We start from the raw sequence: 9,662 nt of genomic DNA, 5'->3' as shown, positions 1-9,662 counted from the left end.
CGCGGGGGCTGGCACCATAGCACGCCAGTGTCTCAGGCTGTGAGTGAGCCCCCTGCCTGCTCAGGGCACCGGCACTTGCCTGGGTGTTGACACCGGCCCTAGGCGGGTATTACAGGCAGCGGGGTGGCTCCCTGGGGACTTTTTTCTGTGACCGTCGGCGAACCACATATCAGGAGCAGGCGAGCCACATGTGGCTCGCGAGCTATGGGTTGGGGACCCCTGTAGTAATGAATAGACATTGTCCAGTATTGGACTCCGGCCACAAGAGGTCACTGTTGCCTCTTGAATAGACTATTGCAGACCTCATGGTGTTTTCCAGTTTGACCAGAGAGCTGACTGGAGTACGACGCTTGACTGCCATCCTGGGAGCTAAGAGTGAGTGTGTTCCAGAAACTGACCAGAGTACTGGAAAAACATGTACCTGTTCCCGTGACTCCTGTTAGAGGAAAATAATTAATTACTTTGAGGGGACAACTATGGTTGGATGCAGAGTTGGATTCCCCCCAAGGCATCTGCTGTGACCTCCTGCTACCATGTCAATCTAAAACTACGCTTCAGGTGTCTAGTCCAGAATCCAAACATCTGAACGAATGATCAGCCAGTCTCATCAGTGACCGGGTTAAGGCCGGTAAGTCCTGCGTTCAGGCCCCATCACAGGGATCGTGCATGCAGACTTAGAGAAACTTTGGTGACAAATGTAGATTTTCAGCTAGAGACATTGGTTGCTAGTAGAACTGTACAACCTGATCTAAATGCTTACCTCATTAGGGGCAACTTGTATACTTATACCTAAACAACAGAGGGAAGCATGAAAGCAAGATAATGCATATAAAAATAATGGAAACGTTATTAATTCAATAATACAAATATCAAAATTGGCATAAAAAGCAGGGAGATTTATCAAATGAATGAGCGCAGCATCAGGAGAACAAAATAAACCCAGGGATACAAATTGGTAAGACATAAATTAATAGCCCGCTACGACAATATGACACCAGACAATATAGATGTATAAATATTAGCTGGTACTAAGGCGGAGGAAAGACCTATGTAGGATGATAAATATTGGTGCTAACAATCCACACATTATGTAGCCTAGTGAAGACATCGCATAGATAAATGTGAATATTGTAGATACCATATAGACAGTAAGATCAAACCATCCTCACAACTCATAAATAGCATCAGCAGATACCATAGGAATAGCAGAGTACACGTGTGTGATAAGTATTACCTAGTGCTGGATAAGGGCAAACCCCAACGCCTGTTTCGCGTCGTCTTCTTCTGAACATCATTGAAAATCTTTGGCTAGACCTCCACATAGCAGGGTATGCAAGATGACCCAGCAATCTAACAGAACTGGAAGAATTTTCCAAGGTAGAATGGATGAAATCCCCAAAACATTGAAAGACTCCAGGAATGAGCAAGGTCACAATAATCAGAAATGTAATGATTGATGAGACCTTTGTGTCCCTCAAGTTTCATGACATCTTACCAGTAGTCCAGCTGAAGCAATAAAAATCTCAGTCACAGTTTCAAAATAGCAACGAAAAGGATGTAGAAGTTTGGTTGGGTTTTTTAATTACCGAAAAAGCAACAGAAAAATTAGGTGAACCTGAAGTCAGGGGATCGTCGAGATCAAACAATGCTATACCAGCTAAGCATCTATTCTACTTTGTCAAAACATTACCTCAGACAGAGCCATAGTCATGGGAGGATATGCAACAACTACCTGTCCATAAAACACTGAAATGGATTAATGCTGCTAATGAGGAACTAAGACCCTACATCAACTTCAAACTTGGAAACTCACCAACCTACCACATGGCAAGAAAGCAATGAAATGTAAGTGGGTTTTTAAGACCAAGTATGACTCTGAAGCAAGGTTCACAGATTTAAAACAAGATTAGTTGCAAAACGATATTCTCAGAAATTTGATTTTAATTATGAGGCCATATTTTCTCCAGTTGCTAAGCAGATCACATTCATGACTAATGGCTATAGCTGCTGTACAAAATAAGTTTGTCAGGCATTTGGACATCAGAACTGCCTTTTTAAATGGTGACAGTGTGTCACGGGTGTATCAGGTGTGACAGACAGTCATCCTGGATCTCGCAGTAGACAGTGATAGCGATTAGCTCTACAAGCACCTTCTAAGGCCATGTGCACACGTTCAGGATTTTTAGCGTTTTTTTCGCGTTTTTTTCGCTATAAAAACGTGATAAAAACGCGAAAAAAACGCTTACATATGCCTCCTATTATTTACAAGGTATTCCGCATTTTTTGTGCGAATGTTGCGATTTTTTCCGCGAAAAAATCGCATAGCGGAAAAAAAAGCAACATGTTCATTAAAAATGCGGAATTGCAGGGATTCCGCACACCTAGGAGTCCATTGATCTGCTTACTTCCCGCACGGGGCTGTGCACACCATGCGGGAAGTAAGCAGATTATGTGCGGTTGGTACCCAGGGTGGAGGAGAGGAGACTCTCCTCCACGCACTGGGCACCATATAACTGGTCAAAAAATAAGAAATAAAATAAAAAATAGTCCTATACTCACCCTCGATGTCCCGCGCAGTGTTCCCGCCTCACCGCTGCACGCTGCCGTTCGGTTCCTGTAGCTGGTGTGCGGCGAAGGACCTTGCCGATGACGTCACTGTCCTGTGATTGGTCTTGAGCGGTCATGTGACCGCTCACGTGACCGTGACGTCACGGAAGGCCCTGTGCGCACACACCAGCTATAGGAAGACGAACGGACGCCGGTGAGGAGATGTCTGGGTGAGTATAAGCATTTTTTTATTTTTTTTATTATTTTTAAACATTCTATCTTTTACTATAGATGCTGCATAAGCTGCATCTATAGTAAAAAGTTGGTCACACTTGTCAAACGCTATGTTTGACAAGTGTGACCAACTTGTCAGTCAGTTTTCCAAGCGATGCTACAGATCGCTTGGAAAACTTTAGCATTCTGCAAGCTAATTACGCTTGCAGAATGCTAAAAAAACGCAAAAAAAACGGAAAAAAAACGCAAAAAAAAAAATGCGGATTTCTTGCAGAAAATTTCCGGTTTTCTTCAGGAAATTTCTGCAAGAAATCCTGAACGTGTGCACATACCCTACATGTTTTGCATCTCTGTTATGGAGTGTTTTCCTTCTCCCTCTAGGACCCAACAGTTAATTAACACACAATGGCTGAAGGTTTAAATACCTTCAGTCTTTTCAGCAAGGTGCTTGTGTTAGCTCAATTTTCCTCTGTCTGGTTGGAAGTACTAGCAGTCGGCTAGTGTCTTCTTGGAGTATTCTTGGCGGATTGCTAACTGTATCCCATTGTTTGTCCACTCTGTCCTTAGTTGTAGTGGGGCTGACTAGCGCCTACCCCTGTTGTGAACTCCGTTTTCACGCTCCCTCTTGTGGTCACAGATGGTATTGTGTGACTTTGGTTTTTTGGCTCCCCCTGGTGGTTTGGTTTATTTTCCTGCGGGTCTGGCTGGATCAGCTGCCTCGTTATTCACCAGGGAGGCTCCTATTTAGCTCTGCTTCACTTCCACTTGTTGCCGGCTGTCAATGTATTCAGTGCTATTCTGATTACTCCTGATTATCTCGTTTTCTGCCTTTCCAGGATAAGCTAAGTTCTGTTTGAATATTGTTTGCTCATCTGCCTGCAATATGATTTCTGTGTATGATGAGTCTAGTCCAGCTTGCTAATATGTGATTTCTTGTTGCTGGTAAGCTCTGGGGTACAGAGTTGCTTCCCCCGCACCGTTAGTTGGTGCGGGGGCTCGAGCAATCTCTGCGTGGATATTTTGAATAGGGTTTTTTTTATCGACCGCACAGTTCCCTTCCTATTTTCTTCTATCTAGTATTAGCGGGCCTCATTTGCTAAATCTAATTTCATCTCTGCGTTTGTGCTTTCCCCTTCACTCACCGTTAATATTTGTGGGGGGCTATTCTATATCTTTGGGGTCATTCCACTGAGGCAAGAGAGGACTTTCTTTCCCTCCAGGAATAGTCAGTTTCTCAGGCCGTGATGAGACGTCTAGGATTTTCAGGTAACGTTCCACGGCTGCCTATAGTTGTTTGCGGATAGGATCAGGTTGCGGTCAATCTAGTTACCACTTCCCCAGAGCTAGTTGTCTGTTCAGTTACTTAGCTAGTCCGACCTGCGATCCTTGCCACTAGGATCATAACATACCCCGTCCCCTCCCTGTCCAGGGCCTATCGCTAGGGTCAGGCAAGGATTAGGTTTGTACTCGGAGATAGGTGCAGAACCTATTTGGGGACGTCAGTCGAGACAGGGTGTTGTCAGATCTGCCTAGGGGTCTCCACTCCCGCCTTCACTAGTGCTTGGGCTTCCACTCCCCCTCCCCGTTCTTGTGCACCTTGCTTCTTCCTCACCCAGCGTGACACATTGAATAGCATTTGTACATGACTCAACCTAAGGGCTATATCAAAGAGAGTGAAGAGAATCTCATTTGTAAACAACAAAAATCTCTCTATTGTCTTAAGCAATCAGCAACAACATGGAATACGAAAATGAACAAAGTCTTATTGGAAGAAAAATTTAAAAGATGTCAAGCAGGTCCATGTTTACACACAGAATGTGCAGACGGAAAGTGGATGTATCTTCTGTTAAAGGTGGACGATGGTATTATGGTTCATTCAGAGTAAACAGAAATTGTAAAGATGACAAATTCTGAATCAGCATTTTGAAACTAAAGACCTTGGAAAATGTAACATTATCAAGGAATCCAGGTCCACAGAGACAAAAATGGAAGCTTTCTTCTAAATCAAAGTGCAAAAATCAACTCAATTCTGAATTAGTTTGGAATGTCAGAAGCTAAAAAGGTATAATCAACCCCAATGGAACCATTCTACTTAATGTTGGAAGCAGAAGATGACCTGTCACCCAACAATGAGAAAGAGACAGGCAGTGGGGGCACTTCTATACATAGCAACTAGTGATGAGCGAGTATACTCGTTGCTCAGATTTTCCCCGAGCACGCTCCGGTGGTCTCCGAGTATTTTGGCGTGCTCAGAGATCTAGTTTTCGTCACCTCAGCTGCATGAAATAAATACATGTGGGAATTCCCTAACAAACAGGCAACCCCCACATGTATTCATGCTGTCTAGCAGTCGCAAATCATGTAGCTGCGGCGATGAAAACTAAATCTCCGAGCACTAGTGATGAGCGAATATACTCGTTACTCGAGATTTCTCGAGCATGCTCAGGGGTCTTCCGAGTATTTTTTAGTGCTCGGAGATTTAGCTTTTCTTGCCATAGCTGAATGATTTACATCTGTTAGCCAGCATAAGTACATGTGGGGGTTGCCTGGTTGCTAGGCAACCCCCATATCAGAGGACACCAGAGCGACGAGTATACTCGCTCATCGCTAATAACTATGGCTCAACCAGATATCACAGCAGCAATTGGAATGCTCTTCAGATATGTGGAAAAGCACGCCAAAAAGACTAGAATGCAATTAAGAGAGTTCTTCGATATTTGAAAGAAACTCAAGACTTAATTGTTAGGATATCTGCAACAGGAGATCTAAAACTCACAGGCTACGTTGATGCAGACTTGGTTGTTGACTTGAGTGATCATAAATTGAAAAGCTGATATTTGTTCAAGCTTGGAAAAAGTTCAATTTCTTGGTGTAGCAGAAAACAGGTGTCTGCAGTCTTGTCATAAAAGCAGAGAATGTGTCAGCAGCCCACACAAGTCAAAAAGTCATTTGGTTATAAACCAATTGTTAGGCAATCTTGGTAAGCCATCAACTCAACCAATGGTGATTTCTGAAGACATCCAAGGATGCATTAAACTTGCATGTAGTGAGAAGATCAATGCGAGAACAAAAAACACATCAATGTTAAACATTATCACTTGCGTGATTTGATAGAACGTGGCATAATTGAGTATGTTTATTGCAAGGCTGACCAGATCATAGATAATGTTATGACAAAGCCACTTCCAAGACTCAAATTTGAAGAATTCAAAATCACTATGGGACCAACAGGATAAGTAGTTGTTGAGTGGGATTGTTGGCATAATGCCTATAATTGTATATATTGCAACAACTACTATTTAATGGTGCATGAGTTTTTATCTCCAGCAATTGTGTTATATTGCCAATAATGTATCAGGAGCATGCATTAGATTTTCACTTTGACAGCTGATAGACACGTTAAAATCCTAAGCTATATGAATTCCAGTTGAAAGCTGTGTTATCTTTGTTCCTAAATAAATATATATTCACGGTTGAACGGCTGGACAGTACAGAGATTAATCTGCTGCCATCACACATCAATTTTTAATTTAGACCAAACAGGAAAAAAGTCCCCTATTTTTGAAGTCTGAAGTGGAATTTATGGCTGGCAATCCTGGGCATCACTATAGTTAATTAACTGAATGTCTAAGGCACTTTTGCAGGAAAAATAAAATACATATACAGTGCCTTGCGAATGTATTCAACCCCCTGGAACTCTTCAACCTTTTTCCACATATCATGCTTCAAACATAAAAGATACCAAATGTAAATTTTTGGTGAAGAACCAACAACAAGTGGAACACAATTGTGAAGTTGAACGAAATGTATTGGTTATTTTAAATTTTTGTGGAAATTCAAAAACTGAAAAGTGGGGCGTGCAATATTATTCAGCCCCTTTAACTTAATACTTTGTTGTGCCACCTTTTGCTGCGAATACTGCTGCAAGTCATTTGGGATATGTGTCTATTAGTTTTGTACATTGAGAGACTGAAATTTGTGCCAATTCTTCCTTTGCAAACAGCTCAAGCTCAGGGGAGGTTTGATGGAGATCGTTTGTGAACAGCAGTTTTCAGCTCTTTCCACAGATTCTCGATTTGGATTGAGGTCTGGACTTTGACTTGGCCATTCTAACACCTGGATACGTTTATTTTTGAACCATTCCATTGTAGATTTTGCTTTATGTTTGGGATCATTGTCTTGTTGGAAGACAAATCGCCGTCCCAGTCTTAGGTCTTTTTCAGTCTTCAAGAATGATCCTGCATTTGGCTCCATCCATCTTCCCATCAATTTTAGCCATCTTCCCTGTCCCTGCTGAAGAAAAGCAGGCCCAAACCATGATGCTGCCACCACCATGTTTGACAGTGGGGATGGTGTGTTCAGGGTGATGAGCTGTGTTGCCTTTGCGCCAAACATATCGTTTGGCATTGTTACCAAAAAGTTCGATTTTGGTTTCATCTGACCTTCTTCCACATGTTTGGTGTGTCTCCCAGGTGGCTTGTTGCAAACTTTAAACAACACTTTTTATGGATATCTTTCAGAAATGGCTTTCTTCTTGCCACTCTTCCATAAAGGCCAGATTTGTGCAGTGTATGACTGATTGTTGTCCTATGGACAGACTGTCCCACCTCAGCTGTAGGTCTCTGCAGTTCATGCAGAGTGATCATGGGCCTCTTGGCTGCATCTCTGATCAGTCTTCTTCTTGTTTAAGATGAAAGTTTAGAGGGACGGCCGGGTCTTGGTAGATTTGCAGTGGTATTATACTCCTTCCATTTCAATATGATCACTTGCACAGTGCTCCTTGGGATGTTTAAAGTTTTGGAAACTATTATGCATCCAAATCCAGCTTTAAACTTCTCTACAAAAGTATCACGGACCTGCCTGTTGTGTTCCTTGGTCTTCATGATGCGCTCTGTGCTTCAAACAGAACCCTGAGACTATCACAGAGCAGGTACATTTATACAGAGACTTGAGTACACACAGGTGGATTATATTTATCATCATTAGGCATTTGGGACACCATTGGATCATTCAGAGATCCACAATGAACTTCTGGAGTGAGTTTGCTGCACTGTAAGTAAAGGGGCCGAATAATATTGCACGCCCCACTTTTCAGTTTTTTAATTTCCACAAAAATTTAAAATAACCAATACATTTCGTTCAACTTCACAATTGTGTTCCACTTGTTGCTGATTCTTCACCAAAAATTTACATTTGGTATCTTTATGTTTGAAGCATGATATGTGGAAAAAGGTTGAAAAGTTCCAGGGGGGCCGAAAACTTTCGCAAGGCACTGTACATTAAGAGACCACTGCAAAATTTTCAGTTTGTCTGATTTTTCTCTTAATACAGTATGTATATTTTTGAGTAAAATGTAAATTGCTCTTTCATTCTATAAACTACTGACATGTCGCTGAAGTTCCAAGCAATAAATTTTGTATTTTTTTTCTGAAAATGAGAAGTGGTCACAATGACCTTCCTTTATAATTAAATCCCTTTTTTTGATAATTGAGTTAGATGGATTAGATTTTAATTTCTCATATGTTTTGTCGTCTGATAATAATTCTACCATTTTATTGTGGTAATCTAGTGTGTTTAAAACTACCACCACTCCCCCCTTGTCTGACATTTTGATGGTAATGTCAGTCATGTTTTTTAGTTCTCTCAATGCTTTTTGACACTTCCTAGACATATTATTGTTATTTCTAATATCATTATTTTGATGTTCATTATATAGCTGTCTAAGTTCTTTTTCAACGCTCTCCTGAAATCGATCCATACATTTCGATCTATTCTGGAGTGGATAGAAATACGGGTTCTTTGTTTTAAATTCCTCGGATATATCAATTTTATTTATATCTGATATTCCTTCACTATTAAGATCCTGTAGCGTGACCAATGTCAATTGCTCTTTAAAGTCCATGTCAGCATATTCATTAGTTATTCCAGTAGCAATATGATCTTCTGTTTGTTGAGTATTGTCCTCTGGTTTTTGTTCCTGTAAAAAATGTTTTTTAATAGTCAAATTTCGAATGAATTTATTTACATCCATAATGGTTGCAAATAAATCAAAGTTTTGGTCCGGCACAAAATTGAGACCCAAAGATAATACTTGGGTTTGATTCTCAGTCAAAGACCTGCTGGATAAGTTCAATACATTAGTGAAATTGTCTATTTCCTGTGGAACTTTTTGTTGCGAGTTGTCATTCCTTCCCCGTAAATGGTGAATCTCCCTCTATAAAACAATTAATGGGAATATTCATCCAATAAAAAGGCAAAAAGCTAATAATACAATCCTACCGTATCTCATGATGTGGAGAATGTGGAGGATGTGGAGGTTTAGCATAAGCTTCAAAATATTTTTCTTCTTTTCATCTTAATGCCGTACATGTCATTTGCAAAAAATATTGTAACAGGGTTACTTACCTAATTTTGATGTCTTGTCGCAGAAAATGCTAAACTGTACTGCAACATGTTTGGTGTATGGATCTACCAACGTTTAGTAAGGGGAAAGCACAGTATGTATGCTCTGCCTCAGTCACAGTGCGAGAAGTGCAAGAGTGGACTCTTAGGAATTGCCTAAGGGCCGCGGAACATTCCGCTCGCGGAGACTCGAACATATTCGAGCACGCAGAAGTCACTCGGTTAGCACCGGAGCATGGTTGGATAACACCTTATCCCAGCACGTTCACACATCACTAGCAGAGGATGATGTGTTCACACGGAGAACTCTAAAAAACCCTTACCCACTTGTTAGAGGGGCTGCTCCTGCACTGCTCTCAGTGGCTCTGGAATCATAACTACAGTGTCTGTTAGGACACCAAGGGCAGGGCCGGACTGGCCATCTGTCAAATGCCAGAAGGGCCTGTCTGGTCATGGGCCACCTTGTCTGCTACGTTGTT

The sequence above is a fragment of the Ranitomeya variabilis genome, chromosome 2 (genome assembly GCF_051348905.1).
Source record: "Ranitomeya variabilis isolate aRanVar5 chromosome 2, aRanVar5.hap1, whole genome shotgun sequence".
NCBI lineage: Eukaryota > Metazoa > Chordata > Amphibia > Anura > Dendrobatidae > Ranitomeya > Ranitomeya variabilis.
The sequence above is the reverse complement of the archived record's forward strand: the minus strand, read 5'-3'. Positions refer to the sequence as shown.